The sequence below is a fragment of the Entelurus aequoreus genome, linkage group LG04 (assembly GCF_033978785.1).
Source record: "Entelurus aequoreus isolate RoL-2023_Sb linkage group LG04, RoL_Eaeq_v1.1, whole genome shotgun sequence".
Lineage (NCBI taxonomy): Eukaryota > Metazoa > Chordata > Actinopteri > Syngnathiformes > Syngnathidae > Entelurus > Entelurus aequoreus.
Genome location: NC_084734.1, coordinates 28,374,723 through 28,399,461, shown reverse-complemented (window position 1 = coordinate 28,399,461; position 24,739 = coordinate 28,374,723). Strand labels below are relative to the sequence as shown.

Sequence of the window (24,739 nt, the reverse complement as noted above, 5' to 3'; positions counted from 1 at the left end):
CAATGATTAGAGTGATATTTTTAGAGATTTAAATCTGAGCCAATAGGAGTAAACAATAATTTAAAAAGTCAATTGGTATTGTTACACAGCCTTCCTGTCTTTTTATCTAATTGTAATTGTGATTAAAAATTATTCATTGATGAGGGTAGCAGGAACCCTGCCACACACAAAACTACGAATGTGCTGACTTGCTTTTACGGCATACGTCACTCCTCCTTGCCCCATTCGTTAAAAAAATGGAAGTCGATGTGAACGCCTATGTGACGCCAGAAAACTAAAAGAAGAAGAATGCCTTCGTGCAATTACTGCTATCATGGGAGAACCTCCAAAACAACCAAAGAAACAAAAAGTTTTGTCTGAGCAGACAAAAAAAGGGCAGTCAGGATCAACATTGCCCCGGTTTTCACTTGCTGGCGGGAGCTCTTCTTGGTAGTGGTGTCATTTTTGTAGTGCAGTCCAAGATCATTTCTTGATATTGTCAGCTATTTAACATCAGCATAGCCATTAGAGACGTAATATTTGTGCCAATAATACAGCTTTGGTCTACTGGTGCCGCCAAAATCAGACAAAACTGAAAGTTATTAAGTGGTTTACATTTCATTGACTAAATATGCGCTAGAATGTGTTCAACTTTAGTTCAGAATCAGCTACTGTACTTTTTTCGACAGCTGCTGTGACTTTCTTCTCATTCACGGACAGCGCAGTTGGGAGAGTGGCCGTGCCAGCATCCTGAGGGTTCCTGGTTCGATCCCCACCTACTACCGACCTTGTCACGTCCGTTGTGTCCTTGAGCAAAACACTTCACCCTTGCTCCTGATGGGTCGTGGTTAGGGCCTTGCACGGCAGCTCCCGCCATCAGTGTGTGAAAGTGTGTGTGAATGTGGAAATAGTGTCAAAGCGCTTTGAGTACCTTGAAGGGAGAAAAGCGCTGTAAAAGTATAACCCTTTTACATTTCATTCGGAACTTAGTGGGTTGTTCCACTGCAGCCAAACTCGACAGTCATTGAATAAATGCTCAGCTTTGTCCCGCCCATGGAAGTAGAGTGTCTTTACAAGTAAATGAGAAGTGAGCTCGGCCTCGGCTGGCCAGGACGCCGGGCTTCCGCAGGGTGATTGGATGATCTGTTTGTGGCTGAATCCCCATTTGATTCACTTCAAAATAAGCGAATCAGCGATCTTGAAATATAAACCTCTGCCTGAAATTGTTTTTAATTTTTATTCCGTTGTTCTTGTTAAAATGGAGCATTTTGCAATCTTTTAAGTGACTTTCTTTGTAAAATCTAGCATTTGTATATCTTTAATCTATATTTGGAGACTACTCATATTTAGACAATAGCTGAATATTAGCTTCCTCTATACTTCAAAGATCAGCAACCGCCACTGTTGTACGGCCTGTGTATAAATTATAAAACATAGAACAAAATGATATAATATAGGAAAAACTATGTTATAACTAGCGCTGGGCGATATGGCCTTTTTTTAATATTTCGATATTTTTAGGCCATGTCACGATACATGATATATATCTCGATGTTTTGCCTTAGCCTTGAATGAGCACTTGATGCATATAATCACACCAGTATGATGATTCTATGTGCCTACATTAAAACATTCTTGTTCATACTGCATTAATATATGCTCATTTTAAACTTTCATGCAGAGAGGGAAATCACAAATAAGTCAATTGACCAACACTGTATTTATTAAACAGTTATTAAGCAGTGGCACAAACATTCATGTCATTTCAAAACAGAAAGTGCAAGATTGTCAGAGACATTTTGAAACAAGCTATTAGTGCACTTTTGTGCATGATGTCACTAAGATGACATATCAAAACACTAAATTAAAGTGCACTTTTTGTACAGAACGCCACTACAATAGTTTAAAACAAATAAAGTGCACTTTTGTGCATGATGCCACACAAGATATTTCCATAACTGTCAAATAAAAATGAGCTGCATAATAGGAAATCAAATAGTGTATGTCCTTCGCTATGTGCTAGGTTCCTGCGGACGTTATCTCCTTCTGTTGTTGACTATTTTTTTCGTACGGTGTTGATCTGGAAATGGTTGCTACGGCATTTTGTTGGTGTGGCACCGAACGGAGATGTTGACACGCGGAGTTTCAAACACTCTTCATTCTCTAGCAGGTGATTTTTCAAATTATGCTATATATTAGCAGTAATGCTACTTTTTATAGCAACGCTTTTGCCCCACACTTGACAAATTACGGTTGTCTGTTCAACATATTCCCACTTGAAGCCAAACCACCGCCAGACGATGGACCCCGTGCTGTTTTTCTTGGGAATTAATTCTTCCTTCATTTGTTACCAGATTCGCACCTTCTTTCTCTCGTATTACCACTCGCACCACAGCTAACGTTAGCCATGCAGCTGGTATGGTATGGTATGGTATGCCGCTACCTCTCTGCTCCGCAAGGGCGTATACGTATGTGACGTATGTAAGAAGGTGTGCTTGTTTTATCTCTCTGTGAGAAGGAGAGACAAGAAAGAGTGAGAAGAGCCTGTAGTGTAATGCCCGCAGCTAAAAGCAACTGCGTGAGAACGTATACTCGAATATCACAATATAGTCATTTTCTATATCGCACAGACAAATCCGCGATATATCGAGCATATCGATATATCGCCCAGCCCTACTTATAACCAATTAATAATAGCACAGATTTGTTTTTAAATGTGTGTACTTTTTTAATTTTTTTTAGCCTTTTTTTTAAAAAAAAAGCATCATCGACGGTTATGTGCTGGGGATACACTGTAACTCATAGCCATATCCTCTTGAGAACCACCATCTTTTGCAGTGGACATTTGTTTGTGGTCTATTTCTTTTGTCATAGTTACACATTTTGGGGGAAAAAAGCTCTTTTATGAAAGTCTACAAATAACCACTTCAGAGGAAGATCAGTATGATTATTAGACTCAACATAACCTTAAGCTGTGGGATAGGAGGACTTTAGCAACGTTAGCAACACTAGTTTACCATGAATTGATTAACGTGGACCCAGACTTAAACAAGTTGAAAAACTTATTCGGGTGTTACCATTTAGTGGTCAATTGTACGGAATATGTACTGTACTGTGCAGTCTACTAATAAAAGTTTCAATCAATCAATCAAAGCATAGCTATGTGAGCTACAGTGCTAACATTACACTCACATTTTAAAAGCAACATGATGTTATTAGGTTAACATTTTTGTTACAGAACAACTAATTAATCAAACTTACAGCTTCCACATCTTTAGACTTAGACAAACTTTATTGATCCACAAAGGAAATTCTTCCACACAGTAGCTCAGTTACAAAGGATGGGAAGAGTAAGGATGGAAAGGATAATGTAGGAATTAAGTAGACTAAAAATGTACCGTAGTAGCATAACATATATGTATGATTGTCAATGGGTGGCTGACTAAATACTTTTTTGCCCCACTGTATATATATATATATATGTATATATATATATATATATATATGTGTGTGTATGTATGTACTGTATATATATATTATATACAACAATATATAATACATACTGATGTATTATATATATATATATATATATATATATATATATATATATATATATATATATATATATATATATATATATATATATATATATATATATATATATATATATATATATATATATATTAGGGCTGCAACTAATGATTAATTTGATAATCGATTAATCTGTCAATTATTACTTCGATTAATCGATTAATAATCGGATAAAAGAGACAAACTACATTTCTATCCTTTCCAGTATTTTATTGAAAAAAAACAGCATACTGGCACCATACTTATTTTGATGATTGTTTCTCAGCTGTTTGTAAATGTTGCAGTTTATAAATAGATTTTTTTTTTTTTTAAATTAATTTTTTATTTTATTTTTATTTTTTAAAAGCCTATGCGCATAGCAAAGATCCAACGAATCGATGACTAAATTAATCGGCAACTACTTTTATAATCGATTTAATCGATTAGTTGTTGCAGCCCTAATATATATATATATATATATATATATATATATATATATATATATATATATATATATATATATATATATATATATATATATATATATGTATATATATATATATGTATATATATATATATATATATATATATATATATATATATATATATATATATGTATATATATATATATGTATATATATATATATATATACACTACCGTTCAAAAGTTTGGGGTCACCCAAACAATTTTGTGGAATAGCCTTCATTTCTAAGAACAAGAATAGACTGTCGAGTTTCAGATGAAAGTTCTCTTTTTCTGGCCATTTTGAGCGTTTAATTGACCCCACAAATGTGATGCTCCAGAAACTCAATCTGCTCAAAGGAAGGTCAGTTTTGTAGCTTCTGTAACGAGCTAAACTGTTTTCAGATGTGTGAACATGATTGCACAAGGGTTTTCTAATCATCAATTAGCCTTCTGAGCCAATGAGCAAACACATTGTACCATTAGAACACTGGAGTGATAGTTGCTGGAAATGGGCCTCTATACACCTATGTAGATATTGAACCAAAAACCAGACATTTGCAGCTAGAATAGTCATTTACCACATTAGCAATGTATAGAGTGTATTTCTTTAAAGTTAAGACTAGTTTAAAGTTATCTTCATTGAAAAGTACAGTGCTTTTCCTTCAAAAATAAGGACATTTCAATGTGACCCCAAACTTTTGAACGGTAGTATATATATATATATATATATATATATATATATATATATATATATATATATATATATATATATATATATATATACACACACACAATATATACACAATATATAACTATTACCATGTACAATATTACAGTATATGTATTAGCTGCAGCAAAAAGAAAAAGGCCAGCATAAAATAGAGAGTAGATCCAGCAGAAAATATACATTATAAACAAAGAGAAGTAGCTAACATAGAAGTGGTCAGGTAGCTTTAGCTGACTTACAGGTTTTAAATTAAGATGTGTAGCGAAGCTTTCTTTTCCCACTCCTCTAAGAAATGGTGGGCATGTACACAGGGCAGCCTCCTCTGGTAGAGTTCTATCATGTCCATGAGGAAGATTCATTTTCATGACATAAAAACTCTCAAGTTCATATTTGAAGTTGAACCAGTTTTTTGTCTCTGTTTGGACAGCATAGAATGGGACACACACAAATGACCCAATTTTCCATCTTCAGAGTTGTATTAAAGGTGTGAAGATATTTTGTCATGCTGTAATTTTTCTATGAAAAAGGCAAATGACTAAATGCTGCTTTAGCGTACGATAATTCTAAATTCAGATCTAATGGCTTGCTAATTCAAAAATAAGGGAGTAAAGAAACCCCAAAGTGGTGTGGCCCATGATTATCATTATGAGGATTTATAGTGAAATGTCACTGGCCGTATGAAGACACGGCACACCCCTAATCTGAACTCAGAGTGGTTTTGCCTAATTTAGCTCCCTTTTCATGAGTGCCCACTCGTGCTCCCTAGCGATTATAGGACCTTAAAAGTGTCTTCTCGTAGGACGTAGACTTTCCCTGGGGGTAATTACAAGCCTTCCAGAGGGTGGCTGGAAACCGATAGGACCATTTAGGCATTTAATTTGTTTGATGGTTAGGGTCTTATGTTAGGGAAGGGCTGCATTGGTGGAATTTATAGGTCCAGGCCCGCCCTGAATGGAAGCATACGATCTTGAGCAGCCTCGCCGACCTCCACCACATGATACGAGCCATAATGTAATGCCCCCCCCCCCTTCACACATTCCTCCCTTTTTTCTGCCTGTCAGTCACGATTCAACGGAGAATTGCTTTTAGTTTGTAGCAGCAGATTTTGTCTTAAAAAGTCAAGATTGTTAAGATTAGCTTGAGGCCATTTCGCTCAGTCCTGACAGGCCCCGCGTGCCACACTGCGAGTAACTTGTCTTTTATGCAAAGAAATGTGGTCAACAGGCTTGTACTCAGAGTAGAAGTTGTTCAGGGTCATCAACAGTCCTGCCACTTATTTGCATGCTTCCTTGTTGGCCCGGCTGCCAGCTTGTTTTGTCAAAACATGCGACATCGTATCACAAAGAGGCGAACCAAAGCAACAATCATCGGGTTCTGGCTCCGCTGTACATGTGTGCTGGTTAACTCAAAGCCTCATTACAGGGGAAAGGCATTGTTTGATCAGGGTTTGTTGCGGAGTTCCCAATGGAACCCCATTATTTCCTGTCGACTCATTTGTATCAGCAGGTGCCAAGCCAAAACATCATTCCTGACTTATTTTTTTTATTTTGTGATCCGAACACAAGGCCTCTATGGGAACCAGACCTGTCTGTTATTGCAGCTGCATGACATTCTTTTCAGAGGCAGCTACCCATCACTGTATGGCTTTTCCAGTGTTATCCATTCATGGCTGCACTGGTATGGCACCCTTATCTGCTACCACACTTCCGTCAGATCATTTTCTGTTTCATCTGATATCTATATGTTTTTTTAGGCTTTCTGTTCTATTCAAATTACTGTTGGTTTGTGTTTAACTGGCAAACGAACAAGATGATCTCAGCTCTGTAAAAGTGAACAAAGTTCAGAGCGCCTTATGTTTTGGCAGGGGATGTTTTTTTTCTCTCCTAATGATAGTTACATCGTTTGGCCGCCATACGATCCTCCGTCGCTGTCACAGTGCATGGAGTACGACTATTGCAGAAAAAAGAGGCTGTGATTGTGTCACTTTTGAATACATTTGGTTAGCGTGAAAACCAGAACAAGATTAAGTAGATGACTTGTGTTTTAATTTATTGTGTCATCTCACTTTGTGAACAGTGTTCAAACATCACAGTTTTATTTGGAACAGTTGTAACAGTTTTTGAGCTCTCAAGGGCTAAATTAGTACTTTTGTCTTTAATTGGGGTGAAGTTATGAAATTTTTTTTCTCATGGTTTCAATGTTATTTAAAGACGGCAGGGTTTGGGCGATATGGACGAAAAAGTATATCTCGATATATTTTTACTTAAACTCGATATACGATATATATCTCGATATATTTTTCGGTGAAAGTATATATATAAATATATTAATTTTTGAGCGGTATTCAGTGAAATTGAAGTGAATGACAACTGTACTGTATACAGTCAGTGGCACTTTTATTAACCTAGCTAGTCAAGATGGGTATTAACAGCACAGAAAATAAATTGTTTAAGTAGTACAGAAGTACATAATTTAACAAAATAGAAAAATGTGATTTCTATGTAAAATAAATAACATAGCTGTGCAAATAATACAAAATGTATCAAACTCAGATAAAAAAATACATTTGCAGGCAGGCACTTTGTGTTTTCCCTTCCTGGTTGGATGACCCGCCATATCTTGCCTCTGATTGGGCTGTCCCTAACCAATCGTGACTCATCATATAAACAACCAACCAATCATGGATGTTCTTATATGTGCAAGCATGTCTTGGAAGGAGGAAGAGGAGGGGTTTAGTAGCCCTTGGAGTGGGAAACGGGAGAGAACAAGGAACACAACAAATAAGCTGCGTTTGGTCATTTGAACGTGAAATAAATTATATCGATATTATGATATTTTCTTAATTCATATCTTGTTTAAAAATATATCGATACATCTTACAAACTCGATATATCGCCCAGCCCTAAAAGACGGTATACTTTTAGCTGAATTTAAACAATTGGAGAATGCTTGTTGGGTTCTTTTTGACACCACTTCATGCATTACAGCTGTGTAAAAAAACAAACAAAAACACCCCCCAAAAAACAGGCTTCACTACACATCTTAAAATTAAGCCTGGTGCTCCCCGCACTGACTGTCAGTCAGCTACAGACGTAGTAGCTTTTAAGATTGATTCATTTACATTTTTTTTGGGAGAGAATATGCTAATGTTGCTGGTAAAATGTGAGTGTAATGTTAGCATTGTAGCTCACATAGCTAGTGTTAGACTTAGACTTCCTTTATTGTCATTCAAATTTGAACTTTACAGTACAGATAAAAACAACATTTCGTTGCATTAGCTCGTTGTAGTGCAGGATAAAAGAGCAATAAGGTGCCGAGTGTTTGCATTTACAAAAGAAGGTGCAGATATAAATAGATTTACTGTACAGATAGATATATTGCACTTGTTGCTAACGTTTGTGTCCTCCTGTCCTACTACTTAATGTTACGTTGTTGTACTTGATAGACAGCATTCCGACCAATAAGAGGTTTTCAGTCCATGTTGCAGTTAACGTAAGGTTGGAATTTTTTTAAAGGAGCACGTTTGCAGGGGAGGAGCCATCTGCAGGCAAGGTTTTAGCATAATAAGGCCTTTACAGTGTACATACATAAAAAGTGTATAAAGTGCACAATAGAAGCAGGGATGGACAAACGCAGCTCATTCAAGCCACTGACCCATAAAGCATCACCAAAAATTATTTTACGCAGTCAAAATTTCAGCATCAATACCATAATTTGTGAAAAAGTTGAAAACATTATTTTATGCGCCGCTACAGTAAGTTTATGACACATGCGCCTCACACCTCAGCTCTGTTTTCCTCATGCAGCTTTCCAAACAAACCCTAAACAAGTAGACCAGAGGGTTTTAAAGTGCAAGAGGGTAAGCATGGAGGGGGGGAAGAAACTGGGCGGCGGCCAGGGCTGCATCCTATTAGGGCGAGGGAGTGTTGAAAAGGGGTGTGGCCTGGAGCTAGTAACATCTGTGCCTTTCCCCACTGCATTCTGCAGAGAAAGACACAGGAGGAGAGGAGACACCAAGTTTTTTTGCTGGCTGGCTGTTTGCTGCAAGCCTCCTTCAACTGCTGGAACTTGTCTCTGGGATTCAAAGCTGCATGGAGTACATACCTCGCTGTAGGAAATGCTCTGCTGTGCGCTGTGCAGAAAGTGGGACACTGCAGTGAGTTAAGGATTTAAAACAAAAAAAGGGGAATGCGAAGAGCAGAAAAGAGGTGCTACTGGACAGGGTAAGACTATCTCTGTGTTTTTTTATCGGAAGAAAATGCATGGGAGAGGGGCGCTGAAGCCGGGCGGTTATCTGGAGACTGGAATGTGTGTGGAAGGGGTAAACGGTCTAAGGCTATCAGTCCACGCTCAGGCTCGGGGCAGCGTTATCACTTTTCGTGGAAGCAATCTGGATTCTACTCACTGAGAAGCAGCTGATTGGGTCATGCTGGTCTAATTAGCGGGTGCAGGATGATGAAAATGCTGGCAGGGGGAGGGGCGGATGACAAGACGCTCCGACGGAGGATGACTTCTCGGAGACAAATCTGTCCTCCGTTTGCGGGTAATGACAATACTTTGTGTAGAAATATGTTAAATGCACCAGCTGCTATCCCACCAGGTTCCTTCTGGTGGATGCAGTCCCTCGTCACTGTCAAAGGCAGCATGAGGGGAGGCAGGCTATTTTCCATTCCCAGCATGATGTGGAGGTGTTAAAGGAGGATGAAAAAGGAAAGTCACCTTGAGGACCTTGCTGTGTCGAGCCCTCTCAGGTCCAACTCCCTCATCACAGAAAGGATTTTACCACTCGGGACCCGTTTAACGCTCATCATATTAGTTTTTCTCCACCGAATCAGAGGGACAATTCTATTTCCTGCACCATAAAACGTCCAGATTAAAACAAAGAGTGATGGGCGGCTTACGTAAAATCATTCGCCACAGTATGCGCCGGTTGGCAACCGCTCTGGTTGCCATAGCAACTGAGGGGGAAGGCTGCAGCTCGTGCTATAGTGGAGAGATTGCCACTCCGGCTCCATAACTTCTTGGGAATTGTCCTCCTATAAGGCTTAACTGTTATCCCATGTTCTACAATAGTGTATTGGCTCTATAGCTTGAATTGATCATGAGTTGCGTTTGTCCACGGATGACCAAGATGTGTATTGTGGACTTTATCCACTTTTTTTTTTAGCCCAGTGGTTCTCAAACTTTTTTCACCAAGTACCACCTCAGAAATAACTTGGCTCTCCAAGTACCAACAGATTGGCCAACATTAAAATACAGTAGCGTACTAGGCCTATGTAATCATAAAAAATAAGGCAGAGGTTTTATTTAACAAGTATATTTAATATTTTTGGCCACTTTTGAACAGAAACACTGTGTTTGAATATTTAATTATGTGATTATATGGTGTACCACTAGATCAGGCCTGGGCAATTATTTTGCCTAGGGGGGTCAAATTTAGAGAAAAGAATGTGTCTGGGGGCCGATATATCTATTTTTAGGAGCACTAATACAAAACCTCTCAATAATGTCTGATTGAATGCTAAAAACATTACGACAGACCGCCTGAAAAACGGAATGGAATTTTTTTTTTTTTACTGAATGAGACACCCAGAATGTACATGAAAATAAAAAATGTGGGATTAATAATATTAACTATGAACGATAAAACACTGAATATTGACAACATATGAACGTCACACCCCCGCTCGATCGACATATTTTACAATCAAGCAAAACGCAACACAAATGCAAAAACAGCGAAATATAAAAAAAGCCCACCTACAATCTGATGATTAATGATATATCACTAAGCTTTAGAACTTTGTTGTAAACATCTCCTTCCGTGTCTGTCCCTGACACCAGCATTTCAGGCTGGCCGCCCTGGAAACACTCAGTGGAAACGCTCCCCACCCACACTGCTTGGTGCCTCGTCTGAGCTGCTGTGACTTAGATTACCATAGTAACTAGTTAGATTACCATAGTAACTAATTACGTTACCATATTAACTAGTATATCATGCAAAAACGCAGATTCCAACCATTGGAATACTTTGTATAATTCAAGACTTATGGTAATTTAAAAACATCACTGCACATCATAATGTCAGCTACAGTTTCCATCTTAAAGATCTAAAAAAATTATATAGTAATGTCCGGCGGGCCAGATTGAAAAGCTTAACGGGCCACATGCGGCCCCCGGGCCTTAATTTGCCCACATCTGCACTAGATGGAGCCCACATACCACAGTTTGAGAATCACTGGGTTTAGCCCATTAGCTGCAGAGAAACAAAAATAATCAAACCTACAGCTTTCACACCTGTGGCTGAATGACAGATGGCAGAACTCCAGTTTTTATTTTAAGACGTGTAGCGAAGCCTCTGTTTTTTTCCCCCCTCCTTTTTCTGCCACTTCTCCTAAAAGTGGAAAATACAAGTTAGGGAGATGATAGATTTGTCTCTCATTTAAGGCTGTACGGACATACACTACTGTTCGATAGTCAGGTTTGTGTAACAGCAAGAACCATTAAATGTTTACCTTTCCTCCTTGCAGAGTGACAGGAAACACGGCGTGGTCATGACATGTGACAGGCGTTCACTCGCCCAGTCAGACAACTTTCGCAGAAGCAATGCCTGCTCCCTGCAAGACACGGTGCTTCTGACACACCGCGGATAGAATCTGAAGATGTTATTGCTCAGCCTCTAGCCTGCTTGCTAAATACAACGCCAAATCCTTCCACTCGACTGTTATCTGCCCATTAAACATTCCACATTGCGCAGTGATTGAGTGCGGCGCTCGACTTCTGGTCTATTTTTAAACTATCCATTTCGTGTACGTGTATTTTTGGAGCTGAGCCAAGTCAGCCCAGATGATGTTGTGGATAACAATGCTTGGTGAGGATGTAGTAGTACGATTCCTCCTTTTGCCTCAAGTCCAACCTCTACTTGTTGACCCCCAGCAAGAATTTGAACTTGCACCGAGTGTGTTTGTCTGCAGAACAAGTTTGGCAAGCTATCCCGTGAGGACCAGTGAGCGTTTCGTCTCCGTCCTCCCTTCCTTTTGCACAAGTGTCCATTTTTTGTTTGAGAATTAATAGACGGCCTCGCTGTTAAATGTGTGCATAAAGCCCGGTGTTTGCACAACCTTTTGACCCTGTAGGAGTACCGTGACCTCTCAAGACAGGCCACGGTGAGATAATCCTGCAGGCAGTCACCTGGTTGGCTCGCCTTGATCATAGGCGTTATTACTCCTTTGTTATCTTTGGTGATGACGGCATGGGGGATGGAGATACATGATGAAAGGCGGAGTTGTGTTTGTAGAGTTGGTGGAGGAAGATGATTAGATTATACTGATGCTACGCGGATAATAGAATCTCCTGCACTCATTTTGCTAAACGTATACGTGCGCCTGTCTGTCGCTATCAAGCCATGCCATGCTGTTAGTGTTATGGCCTACGTAATGGCCTTTTTTATACAAAAAGTTTTTCATTTGACATGGAATAGTAGGCAATAGGGCTGGGCGATATATCCAGTTTGTAAGATATATCGATATATTTTTAAACAAGATATGAATTAAGAGACTATCGTAATATCGATATGATTTATTTCACGTTAAAATGACCAAACACCGCGTATTTGTTGTGTTCCTTGTTCTCCCCCGCTTCTCACTCCCTCTCAAAACTCCATGGGCTACTAAACTCCTCCCCTTCTTCCTTCCAAGAACATCCATGATTGGTTGGTTGTTTACTATGATGAGTAACGATTGGTTAAGATTAGAGCAAAATATTACGGACTGGCCAATCAGAGGCAAGATAGGGCGGGTCATCGAACCAGGAAGGGAAATCACAACAGACACGCACATCCCAAATGACGACGAGAATATTCAAGCGGGCAATTTATATATTAAAAAAAACTAGTGGTAGATGGCAGAGGGATTCTCTTCCTTAGATTTTTCTTTTAGCGATGTAAACGACGTCCAGGAAACCCACAATGCCACTACTTGGCCACATTTGGACAAATGTATGCGTCTGGATAAAACATTAATTTGAGTTGTTTACCATGTAAGTCCAAATCAAAACTGTTCTCGAGGGCATATTTGGCACGAGAAATGCTGCCAAAAATGTATGCCGAAGTGAGGAAAATCATAGCCGCACAATTAAGTCAAGTCACTTACTTGGCGCTGACCAGAAGCGTACGTGTGTGACAGTCCATTACATCATCGAATGGGAATTAAAAAGTGCCTGCCTGCAAATTTATTTTTTTATCTAAGTTTGATACATTTTGTATTATTTGCACAGTTATGTTATTTATTTTACGTAGAAATAATATTTTTCCATTTTATTTATGTTATGTAAATCTGTGCTACTTAAACAGTTTATTTTCTGTGCTGTTAATACCCATCTTGACTAACTGGGTTAATAAAAGTGCCACTGACTGTTTACAGTACAGTTGTCATTTAATATCATGGTTATCATTATCATGGCATTATTGAGTGTACGCAGAAATGATTTATACACATGGGATGTGTATAAATCTTGACTACTGCAATGCCCTGTATGTAGGCATTAGCCAGGCCTCCCTCGCCCGCCTGCAGCTCCTGCAGAACTCTGCTGCTTGTCTGCTAACACAGACCCGCAGACGTGAGCACATCACCCCTATATTAGCGTCCCTTCACTGGCTCCCTGTGCGTTACCGAATCAATTTTAAACTCCTTTTATTTGTTTTTAAATGTCTAAACAACCTCGCGCCAACATATCTCTCCGACCTCCTTCAGCCTTACTGCCCCACCCGATCCCTAAGATCAGCCGATCAGCTGCTACTGACGGTCCCAGACACAAGGCTGAAGCTTAGAGGTGACAGAGCTTTCGCCGCTGCTGCTCCCAAGCTCTGCAACGACCTACCTCTTAGTGTTAGACAGGCCTCCTCTCTTCCTGTTTTTAAATCTCTCTTAAAAACATACTTTTATTCCATGGCTTTTAACACTCAGTGATATCCATCCTGCAATGGCGCCCCATAATACACCTGCTGTGAACCTGTTTTTATGTTTTTATGTTTTATTTATTTTATTTATTTTTTTTTTATCGTGTTCTGTTTGTGTTGTGTTGTGTTTGCTCGGTTCTCGTATTATCTTTTAACCTGCCCATTGTACAGCACTTTGGCTACCCCTGTGGTAAATTTTAAATGTGCTTTATAAATAAAGTTGATTTGATTTGATTTGATTTGATAGGTGGCGACTTGTCCAGGGTGTACCCCGCCTTCCGCCTGAATGTAGCTGAGATAGGCTCCAGCGACCCCAAAAGGGACAAGTGGTAGAAAATGGATGGATGGATGGATACTGAAATCATATAACCAAGTTTTATTTGAACAAAAATAAATGGACACACAATATACTTTCTTGGCAGAGTAAACTTTAAATATTTTCCTGGCATCTTAAGAGCTATATTATTTTTGTTTAAGTGTTTAAATATGTTCATCTTTGTCCGCTTTCATTTGTAAACGTGTTTTTTTAATGATAAAGGCAAAACTAAGGTTGCATGTCCGGTTTATGTGACGTCACTTGGGTTGTTGTTGTATACAGTGAGTATACCTCCAATTTATAGTTTAATCAATCTGTTCTAAGAGAGCACAGCCTGTTGGTTCAATGTGCACAATTGATAAGCTTAGTTGCTCAGAGAGCCATGTCTTTATACAACTTAAAGGCCTACTGAAACCCACTACTACCGACCACGCGGTCTGATAGTTTATATATCAATGATGAAATCTTAACATTGCAACACATGCCAATACGGCCGGGTTAACTTATAAAGTGCAATTTTTAAATTTCCCGCCACACTTCCGGTTGAAAACGTCTAGATATGATGACGTATGCGCGTGACGTCAACAATTGATACGGAAGTATTGGTACCCTATTGAATACAATACAAAAAAGCTCTGTTTTCATTTCAAAATTCCACAGTATTCTGGACATCTGTGTTGGTGAATCTTTTGCAATTTGTTTAATGAACAATGGAGACTGCAAAGAAGTAAGTTGTAGGTGATATCGGTGTATTAGCGGCGGACTACAGCAACACAGCCAGGAGGACAGAGATGGATAGCAGACGCGCTAGCCGCCGAACTCACCTTAACTTCCTCCGTCTCGCATCTGTGATCGGGTAAAGTCCTTCGTCGCACCGTCGATCCCTGGAACGCAGGTGAGCACGGGTGTTGATGAGCAGATGAGGGCTGGCTGGCGTAGGTGGATAGCTAATGTTTTTAGCATAGCTCTGTGAGGTCTGGTTGCTAAGTTAGCTTCAATGGCGTCGTTAGCAACAGCATTGTTAACCTTCGCCAGGCTGGAAAGTATTAACCGTGTATTTACATGTCCATGGTTTAATAGTATTGTTGATCTTCTGTCTATCCTTCCAGTCAGGGATTTATTTATTTTGTTTCTATATGCAGTTAAGCACAATGCTATCACGTTAGCTCCGTAGCTAAAGTGTTTCGTCGATGTATTGTCGTGGAGATAAAAGTCACTGTGAATGTCCATTTCGCGTTCTCATCTCTCATTTTCAAGAGGATATAGTATCCGAGGTGGTTTAAAATACAAATCCGTGATCCACAATAGAAAAAGGAGAGAGTGTGGAATCCAATGAGCCAGCTTGTACCAAAATTACGGTCAGAGCGAAAAAAGATATGTCTTGCACTGCATTCTAGTCCTTCACTCTAACGTTCCTCATCCACGAATCTTCCATCCTCGCTCAAATTAATGGGGTAATCGTCGCTTTCTCGGTCCGAATCGCTCTAGCTGCATTGAAAACAATAGGAAAATGTGAGGAGCCTTTCAACTGACTACGTCACGCTACTTCCGGTAGGGGCAAGGCTTTTTTTTATCAGATACAAAAAGTTGAGATCTTTATCGTCGTTGTTCTCTACTAAATCCTTTCAGCAAAAATATGGCAATATTGCGAAATGATCAAGTATGACACAAAGAATGTATCTGCTATGCCTGTTTAAATAAAACAATGTCATTTCAGTAGGTCTTTAAGAGTGGGGTATGTTGTTTCTTAATGGAGAAAGAGGTTAATTTCTCTTGTATTCATGTTATTGGCATTCAGGCTAGCGAGCCATCCATCAGCACGCTAGCTTGCTTCTCCAGTAAATGAACAGTATCACCGATGCAGGAGTTTATCGAAATCTGGTTATCAACCATGGTTTTACAATAATTTTGATTCAAAACAGTAATAATAACCGTTGGAGGTATTACCACGGTTTATTATTAATTACATAAAAATGAATGTGGTAGAATTAATTAACCAATTATTTAAAGTTAAAGTACCAAGTGAAATTATTCTCTGCATTTGACCCATCACCCTTGATCACCCCCTGGGAGGTGAGGGGAGCAGTGAGCAGCAGCGGTGGCAGTGCCCGGGAATAATTTTTGGTGATTTAACCCCCAATTCCAACCCTTGATGCTGAGTGCCAAGCAGGGAGGTAATGGGTCCCTTTTTTATAGTCTTTGGTGTGACTCAGCCGGGGTTTGAACTCACGACCTACCGATCTCAGGGCGGAGACTCTATTGATCCAAATCTTTTAAGTTTCTGCAATATCGATCACAAGGCATAATATTGTGTCGTACACTTTCACTTGCTATTTTTTTGTTATTTAATAATTACACTTTTGGGAGTTTTATGAACGACTAAACTGTCCAATGTTGTTTATGGCGAAGGGAAAATATAAAGTACATTTGTATTTTTTTAACACATTTATGTAGTATAATTCAAATCATGATTGATCGATTTCAAGCCTTATAAATCGAAATCAGATCGTTTACATAGGCCATGATACCCAGATCCAATTAATACCGTAAATTGTTCCATGCCAAGTGCGGATACAGGAATACATTTGCAGTTTTTTTAGTATGGAGTCATCACTCAAAGTAGCCTGTACACGTGTAAACAAATGTAACGAGTTCAAACCCCGACCGAGTCATACCAAAGACTATAAAAATGGGACCAATTACCTCCCTTCTTGGCTCTCAGCATCAAGGGTTGGAATTGGGGGTTAAATCACCAAAAATGATTCCCGGGTGCGGCCAACGCTGCTGCCCATTGCTCCCCTTACCTCCCAGGGGGTGATCAAGTGTGATGGGTCAAATGCAGAGAATTATTTGTTTTTGGTACTTTAACTTTAACTTTAACACTCCAAGTCCATACTCATTTTTTAATGTCAGCAAGTGCCAATATGTTAGTTATAGCATGGAAAAAATAGCACATCTGTAATTATTAGTGGTTGGGTCATACACTTTTTGTTTATTACCTTTCCAGAAAAGGTTTGAGAGAGTGGAAAGGAAAACAGCTCTGTTGGTCAGATGGGCATTTATTAACAAGTACACAGAACCCATGTTGTCATAGCAATAAGGAGCTAACTGCTCAGCCAGCATTATTACTGCTGATGAGTTTATCGTAAACAGTGCGACAAGTGTAACACGCATGAGTTTCACACCACAAGCAGAGTAGTAGTAGTGGAGTAACAGCTGCTGCATGCTATACACTAAATAATATTTCAAACGCAGCTACTGTCAACTAAGTTAATAAAGACCTCAGCGACTATAGGAAAGCTGCGGTTAATTCAATGAAGATGTTAATTGGAGCATTTACGCTAAGTTCTAAATTAGGATTGTTTGGCCTTGGCTGAGGCACTACTTACTTACTGCCACTGTAGTTAATCATCAAATCGACCAAAGTTAAAGTTCATGTTTGTTTAGTTTATCTGCTTGGAATGCATCTGCTCTGTCCAAAATAACATAGGTAGGTTTGGGCGTTTATGGCAAAAATGTAAAACACTATTAGGCAAACAATTTAATTCACACAATTCATAAACAAGGCAATTCAAAGTGCTTTACAGAAAATTATAAGAAGGCAAACATAAAATAATCACAATTCAAGGTAAAATCATTAAATATAATCATCGTAAAAACGATTTTTAATTCCAATTAAAATCAAAGTGTGTAAATAAAATACTTTTAGTTGTCATATGCACGATTAAATTAAAGCCTGTATTTGAACATTGGCAACGTTGAGGTCTGTCTCACATCTTCTGGAAGACTTTAGGAGCATAAAACTGAAACGCAGCCTCACCATGTTTCGCCCTGACTCCGGGCACCAGCAGGAGACCACTCCCTGAGGTTCTCAGAGCCCGGGATGATTCATATAGTCCTAACATGTCAGAGATGTACTTTGGCACAGGACCATGAAAAGACTTGTACACAAGCAGAGCTGTTTTAAAGTCCATTCTTTAAGCAACAGGAATTTAGTGCAGTGACCTAAGCACTGGACTAATTTGGCCATATTTCTTGGTTCTAGTCAGAACTCGAGCAGCAGCATCATGGATGTACTGCAGCTGCTTTACAGCTGGTTTAGAGAGCCCAGTGAGAAGGCTATCACAGTAGTCTAAACTGCTGGAGACAAAGGAATGGATGATTCTTCTAAGTCTGGTTTGGACAATATTCCTTTGATTTTGGCAATGTTTTATGTGGGAAAAATCTGCTGATGTTATTGACTTAATGTAACTGTTAAGATTAATTGAACCTCTTTAGTAGTTGAGAGTGGAATAAACATGCAATAACTACTCTACTTTTTGGTCAACGTCATCCTAATTGTAGCCAAAGTGTGTCCAAACAACTAACATGGAATTCCATCCATCCATTTTCTACCAATTGTCCTTCTCGGGGTCTTGGGGGGTGTGGAGCCTATCCCAGCTGCACTCGGGCGGAAGGCGGGGTACACCCTGGACAAGTGCCACGTCATCGCAGGGCCAACACAGATAGGCGGACAACTTTCACATTCATATTCACACACTAGGCCGGGGGTCAGCAACCCGCGGCTCTTGAGCCGCATGCGGCTCTTTAGTGCCGCCCTAGTGGCTCCCTGTAGCATTTTAAAAAATGTAACCCTAAAAGGGACAAGCGGTAGAAAATGGATGGAAAATGGAAAATGGAAAAAGATAGGGGGAAAAAATTAGTTTTAGTATGTTTTTTGTTTGAAGTGAAGTGAATTATATTTATATAACGCTTTACTCTAGTGACTCAAAAGCGCTTTACATAGTGAAACCCAATATCTAAGTTACATTTAAACCAGTGCGGATGGCACTGGGAGCAGGTGGGTAAAGTGTCTCGCCCAAGGGCACAACGGCAGTGACTAGGATGGCGAAAGTAGGAATCGAACCTAGAACCCTCAAGTTGCTGGCACGGTCACTCTACCAACCGAGCTATGTTGCCCCCAGCTATGCCGCCCCAGACACGTTTGTGTCATGTTTGAGGACAAACATGACACAAACCTTCCCAATTGTTAGAAAGCCCACTATTTAATATGTTTGTGTGTATGCTTCACTGGTGAGAATAGTTGGTGAACACTGTTTTGTACTACTAATTTCGGCGGTTCTTGAACTCACCATATTGTGTGGACTGTAACATAGTTTGTTTACATGTAAAATCTTCCACTCCTTCTTTGTCTCATTTTGTCCACCAAAAGTTTTATGCTGTGCGTGAATGCACAAAGGTGTTATTGACTTGTTGGAGTGCTAATTAGGCATATTTGGTCAGTGCATGACTGCAAGCTAATCAATGCTAACATGCTGTTTAGGCTAGCTCTATTTACATATTGCATCTTATGCCTCAATTTTAGGTATATTTGAGCTTATTTAATATCCGTTACTTTTATCCTCTCTGTATATAACTTAGTTTTGCATGTCTCATGACACATTATCTGTATGTAATATTGGCTGCATTTCAGAGAGTTATTTGTGTGCCATGTTGTTCCAGACCACAGCAAACATTACCCAGCTTGCCAAAGATTGTAAGATTAAAAGAAGACAGCCTGCCGTTTCCTTTAACTTGGACACACACATGTATACCTCTAGCCATTAAAAGCCAGTAATTTCCAGGAGTTATCTCACCTTTTGAGTAGCCTCTGATTTACTAATGGTTTCTAATGTTGTACAAATGTGTAGAATAAATATTACATTTCAACATTTCTGTCAACGAAGATTTGCTTCAGCCTGAGACACATAGTCATTTTGATAGTAGGCTATTATAGCTATTATAGACACTTACGTCATGTGTTGCCTTCATTATAGGACTTATATACAGCCGGACAGATTTGTTTTGGTATTTTTGGTCCAATATGGCTCTTTCAACGTTTTGGGTTGCCGACCCTTGCACTAGGCCCAAAGCTGCTCTAGCTGTACTGTTGGCTCGTGTTCAGTTTTCGTCTGCGAAGCTTCTGTGTAGTAGACAGGATGGGACAGTTTTTTACTCGGCTGATACTTCTTTCTCCTCTGTGTGTCTGGCAGCCTTCATGCTTTGCGCAAAACACCTGACTTCCTGTCATGTACTACACAATTAGTACTGTATTATAAGGGGATGGTGTATGCCTAGGTAGCCCTAACCCTACGTACAATAAAGGTCATTTTTATGTCATCATTAAGACCAATTTTAAAATGTCATGATTAGAGATGTCAGATAATATCGGCCGATAAATGCTTTAAAATGTAATATCGGAAATTATCGGTATCGTTGTTTTTTTTTGTTTTTTTTTTTAAATCAACATAAAAAACACAAGATACACTTACAATTAGTGCACCAACCCAAAAAACCTCCATCCCCCATTTACACTCATTCACACAAAAGGATTGTTTCTTTCTGTTATTAATATTCTGGTTCCTACATTATATATCAATATAGTTCAATACAGTCTGCAAGGGATACAGTCCGTAAGCACACATGATTGTGCGTGCTGCTGGTCCACTAATAGTACTAACCTTTAACAGTTAATTTGACTCATTTTCATTAATTACTAGTTTCTATGTAACTGTTTTTATATTGTTTTACTTTCTTTTTTATTCAAGAAAATGTTTTTCATTTATTTATCTTATTTTATTAATTTTTTTAAAAAGGACCTTATCTTCACTTAACCTGGTTGTCCAAATTAGGCATAATAATGTGTTAATTCCACGACTGTATATATCGGTATCGGTTGATATCGGTATCGGTAATTAAGAGTTGGACAATATCGGAATATCGGATATCGGCAAAAAAGCCATTATCGGACATCCCTAGTCATGATTGATTGCATCAGAGACATTGCATTAGCAATGTGGGGAAACAAAGAAGAAAGAAGAAAATGCAGGCGTGTCTGAAATTTGACACCATTGTAATCAATACCCCCTCAGTCAGTCGTGATATTGTGGGAAAAGTCTTTAGGTTCTCTGCCATTTCTCAACATGTCAAAAGACCAGCACAGGAATGTCCTACGCAGAAAATGATTTTTTTCTTTTCGATACACAGCTTTTTCACAACCCACGAGTATCTGAACAAGTGTAAAATATGTCATCTTATGGCAGCGATACTTCCCTTTGTCTGCCTCAGTGCTGACATCCTCCTCTCTATATGTTAATCCTGTAATCAGAGAGCTCAGCGTGCTCAGACATGGGACACTAGTGCTCCAAAGGCGTTCCCTCAGTCATACCTCGGCACAACAAAAGCATCACGTACAGGAGCACACGCCATACCTGAGCGAGACTTTCTGTGGGCCTTCGCGAGCCAGCGATGACCCCCTCAGCCGTCTGTGTGGCAACAGCTAATATTAATCTCCTCTTAACCTGCCAGTCAGCATTTCTGTCATGGCCCAGTTATTTTCTAATGTGTATGCAGGTCTGTGACTGTGTGTGTTTATCCATCGTGTACTTAGGTGGAGGGGGTTGATTGGTGGTGTGTGTGTGTGTGTGTGTGTGTGTGTGTGTGTGTGTGTGTGTGTGTGTGTGTGTGTGTGTGTGTGTGTGTGTGTGTGTGTGTGTGTGTGTGTGTGTGTGTGTGTGTGTGTGTGTGTGTGTGTGTGTGTGTGTGTGTGTGTGTGTGTGTGTGTGTGTGCATATTCACCCCTGCTATACATCGCCGAAGGCCATGTTCAATGCCAACATTTGTATCAAATTTGTAGATTTCAGTGTTGGAACTGGAAATACATTGTCTGGTCACTTTAAATTGCTGTTATTCTTGGAGCAACTAAAACGCCACATGTTCAAATATTGGACTTTCTCCGGCAATCCCCTACGCGCCCTCTAAATGTGAGTTGATGAAAGGGAGACCACCAGCCTTCACCACGGAACTTTTGACCCCTTTATGCTCACAGCTCTTTAAATTCATCCAATATACATTTTGATGTGTGTCCAGTGGGAGTTCAAAAAGCCTGTAAGCCTCTTGTGTTGATAATTGCGGCTTGCTGCAAAACACTACAATCCCGGACCCCCGAGCTTTCTCTACGGTTCAATTTTTTGCTCGTAAAATACCACATGCTGGTATGGTCTGTGGTTTTTAGGGTTAAAAAGTGAAATACAGTAAAGCAGTGCAGTTAAGCCTCATCAAGCAGCTGCATGCTAATATTGTTGGCTGCGTTGCATAGTAGCATAAAATAGACTTGGAACAGTTTTCACTTTTTAAAAATGTTCCCCATTATGAAGTGAAGTGAAGTAAAGTGAATTATATTTATATAGAGCTTTTTCTCTAGTGACTCAAAGCGCTTTACATAGTGAAACCCAATATCTAAGTTACATTTAAACTAGTGTGGGTGGCACTGGGAGCAGGTGGGTAGAGTGTCTTGCCCAAGGACACAACAGCAGTGACTAGGATGGCGGAAACGGGGATCGAACCTGGAACCCTCAAGTTGCTGGCACGGCCACTCTACCAACCGAGCTATACCGCCCCATTATACAATTTGACTCTTTATTTTGCAAAGTAATATGTGTTCCTAAGCCTGTTTATGAGCACTAACATGAAAATATCTTATAATTTCCCTCACCTGTTTGCTGTTCTAGGAAACAAATCTCCTTTATACCGTCATTATACTTCCCACGGATGCTACATATCTTAAAGTAAAGTCAGTCAGCTACAGACATGGGAGAGATGCAAGTTTGATCATTTTTTAGCATGATGCGGATGCTAAAACGTGACTGCATTTTTAGCACTCTAGCTTACATCGTTATGCTATTTTTTTGTCTCACTCCTCAACAACATAGTGTAGGTTGTACGTGATATATGGCATCTATTACATTTGATAAGTGCAGAGTTATATCTCATAAGTGGATAAAGTGCACAACAAAACCATTTGCATTTAAGCTACAGACACACAAAAAGGCAGGTTCCCAGAAAGGTTTACTAAAAGCAGTTTCAAATGGTCTGAATTCCAGCATTGGGTCTAGATTTTGGACCACAATACACTAATACTAATACACTACTGTGGCATCTCTGAGACATATTTAAAATTGTGGAAAATTACTATAATATGGCATCTTTAAAACTTAAATGTATTTAAATGATACAATCAATGTGTATACTGTGTTGTTGGAGCTCGAGTGGCTTTGCTGTGAAAATAATAACATGGTGAGATGATCATCAAATTGCAAGTCTGATCCAGCCTAAATCCTAAACCAGAAAAGAAGATTAAACTAGTATGCAGTAAATGCCTTTCTGGCCCGCCCATAACACAGCTGCAGTCCGTTCTACTTGGCCTAGCCCCAGCATTGACATGAGCATTTTTCTCTTCATCTCAGGTACATCCAAAACACCACAAGACTTAAGTCAGGATTTGAGTTGTGCGATATACACAATGTACAATATAAGTGATATAAATTTGGTCGACAATAAAGCTTATAAAGAAGACCCATTATGCAAAACCAACTTCCCTTGCCTATTGGCACCTGGTTTTGTGTATTTGGGCTCTGCATTAATTGAAATCAAACCATTGGGTCATGGCGAAGATATTTATAAAACAATCTTGCCTTTATAGTTCCTCTAAAGAAGCCGTTTGGAATTTGCCCAATTTGTGTGCGACTTCAGCATAGGGTTGTAGGGTATACCGGTATTAGTATAGTACCGCGATACTAATTAATCATATTCTGTACTATACCGCCTCTAAAAAGTACCGGTCGCCCACACCCCCGTCGTCGTCACGTCGTGTGTCATTGCTGGTTTACGAGCATAGGAGCATGTTCGGCAGCGCACAATCACTGAGTACTTACAAGCAGACACAGTGTGTAGACAGAAAAGGGAGAACGGACGCATTTTGGCTTAAAAACTAAAGATAAAGGTGAAGTTAAAACACAGAAACGCTCTCAGGGAGAGGTGCTTTAAGACATGGCTAGCCAGCTAGCGGATAATGTCCGTCTGCAGTGTTTTAGCTACTTCTAAATCACTAATCCTTGTCTCCATGGTGACAAATAAAGTAAGTTTCTTACAAGTATCATCCCTGCAGGACGAGGAATAGCTAAACATGCTTCACTACACACTGTAGCTCACCAGCGTCACAATGTAAACAAACGCCATTGGTGGTCACCTAACATCCACTGTAATGATACCAAGTACAGGAGCGTATCTAGTCGATGCTACTGTGATTAGAACGATATTTTTTGGCATCACATCTTCTTTCGTTCTTTTAAAATGTATATTATGTTTATAAACTCAGGAAATATGTCCCTGAACACATGAGGACTTTGAATATGACCAATGTAGGATCCTGTGACTACTTGGTATCAGATTGATAGCCAAATTTGTGGTATCATCCAAAACTAATGTAAAGCATCCAAACAACAGAAAAATAAGTGATTATTACATTTTAACAGAAGTGTAGATAGAACATGATAAAAGAGAAAGTAAGCAGTAAATGAACAAGTAGATTAGTAATTCATTTTCTACCACTTGTCCTTTATAATTTTGACAAAATAATAGAATGGAAAATGACACAATATGTTACTGCATACATCAGCAGACTAAATTAGGAGCCTTTGTTTGCTTACTTACTAATAAAAGACAAGTTGTCTTGTATGTTCACTATTTTATTTAAGGACAAACTTGCAATAAGGAACATATGTTTAATGTACTGTGAGATTTTTTGTTAAAATAAAGCCAATAATTCAATTTTTTGTGGTCCCGTTTATTTAGAAAAGTACTGAAAAGTATCGAAATACATTTTGATACCGGTACCGAAATATTGGT

The 24,739-nt window shown here is 39.2% G+C and overlaps 1 protein-coding gene across 3 annotated transcripts in view; it reads left to right on the top strand.

Moving 5' to 3' along the window:
* LOC133648433 (disheveled-associated activator of morphogenesis 1-like) overlaps positions 1-24,739 on the top strand; it is a 118,384-nt gene that overhangs the window by 42,223 nt on the left and 51,422 nt on the right. The window contains exon 1 of one of the 3 annotated variants that reach the window (XM_062044517.1): positions 8,737-8,965. The exons of the other annotated variants lie outside the window; for them this stretch is intronic. The gene's annotated coding sequence lies outside the window, so the exon portion shown is untranslated. Of the gene's footprint in view, positions 1-8,736; positions 8,966-24,739 lie in introns of those variants that run through there. 3 annotated transcript variants of the gene reach the window in all.